General features: G+C 45.2%; 1 pseudogene across 1 annotated transcript; it reads right to left on the bottom strand.

Annotated features, from left to right (window-relative positions):
- Window positions 1-520: 520 nt before the first annotated feature.
- Window positions 521-1,093, bottom strand: LOC306646791 (programmed cell death protein 6-like; annotated as a pseudogene). Its single transcript has one exon. The product of its transcript is annotated as a programmed cell death protein 6-like (transcript).
- Between the last annotated feature and the right edge of the window lie 579 nt (window positions 1,094-1,672).

The raw sequence follows: 1,672 nt of genomic DNA, 5'->3' as shown, positions 1-1,672 counted from the left end.
CTTCACTTTGTTTCCTTTGCTGCGAAGAAGCTTTTTAGTTTGATATCACCCCATTTATTCTTTTTTTTTTTTTGAGTCTATACCTTTACTTTATTGCTTATGCTGCCTGTTCCAATGAATACAATAAACTCCTTTTAGAAAAGTAAGGCACATGCAAGCTCCTTATTATTTTAAAATTCTATTGGATGATAAAAACATTTCCACTACAGAACTGGAGATCTGGGAAAGCACACGATGTAATTTGGGAGCAAAACACCTGAACCATTCATTATTACCCTTAACTTCACGGCACAATTAGCAGGCCAGCAAACCCAGGGTTTACTACGATGTAGTGGCTGCTACAACTGCAAAGCCCTAGTCAGCTTATCCACATATGTACAGTCAGGTCCCCAATTGTTAACCACACAAGTTCTGACAGAAGAACAGCATCCAACTGCGTCTGGGTCCCAATGTGTCACAGAGAAGGAATTTGGCATTTTCAGTCTTTTCTCGTACATTGTGCTACTGTCCCGAGGCCGCATTATACGATACTGAAGACCATGGCCGAGATACTGCTCATAGGATACCTGAATCCAGCTGTCCTGCTCCGTGTGGTAACATCTGAATATATCTATCAACCTCTGCAAGACAAAGCAGCCCTGGATGAAGTCATCAAAGGCCATCTGCCCTCGACCTTGTCTGTCAAACTTCAGAATTAGAATGGCGTGGAACTGGTCAGAGAGCCGGTAGCCCAAACCTGGGAGTGCCTGCTTGAGCTCTTTCTTGTCCATCATCCCGGAGTTGTCCCTGTCGTAGTTGCGGAAGACATTCTGCCAGTCGGTGATGCACTTCCACACGCCGGTGAACTCACTGAAGTTCACACCAGCCTTGTTCTCCCAAACATTGAAATGATTGACCTGACAGTAACTGGGTTAAACGGGGTCCACGTGCCATTGGATAGCGCTTGCTGAAGTTCATTGTCTGATATCACCCCACTGCTGTCTTTATCAACTCACTGGAAGACATTCCACAGGAAGTTCTGGTCTGGCAGCGCTGCGCCCGCAGCTGGCCCTGGGTTGGAGCCCGGCCCGGGGCGATAGGAGTAGGCGGCCATGGATTCAGGCGCCGGCAGTTAACTGGGCTCTATTCCGGCGGCTCAGCTTCCGCTTCCTTGATTCTTGATTTCACTTCATGCTCTTCAGGAATCCTGTTGAGGAATTTGGTTCCTAAGCCAACAAAGAGATTTGGGCCTATTTCTGCTTCCAGTAGGCACAGGGTCTCTGGTCTAATGCCTAGGTCCTTGATCCACTTTGAGTTTAGTGCAGGGTGAGAGATGGGGTCTAATTTCCTTTTGGTACATATGGATTTCCAGTTTTTCCAACACCATTTTTTGAAGAGCCTATCTTTTCTCCAATGCATGTTTATGGCAACTTTGTCTAATACGAGATAACTGTATTTATGTGGGTTTGCCTTTGTGTCTTCTATTCTATACAATGGTCTTCATGTCTGTTTTGGTGCCAATACCATGCCATTTTTGTTATTATAGCTCTGCAGTATGATTTAAGGTCTGGCATTATGATGCCTCCTGCCTCACTTTTCTTGCTGAGGATTGCTTTGGCCATTCTGGGCCTCTTATTTTTCCAAATGAGTTTCATAACTGTTTTTCCATTTCTCTGAAGAATAATGTCACCAG

Source organism: Sciurus vulgaris (assembly GCF_902686455.1).
Source record: "Sciurus vulgaris genome assembly, chromosome: 16".
In the NCBI taxonomy this organism is placed as follows: Eukaryota; Metazoa; Chordata; class Mammalia; order Rodentia; family Sciuridae; genus Sciurus; species Sciurus vulgaris.
This window is presented reverse-complemented; position numbering and strand designations above follow the sequence as displayed.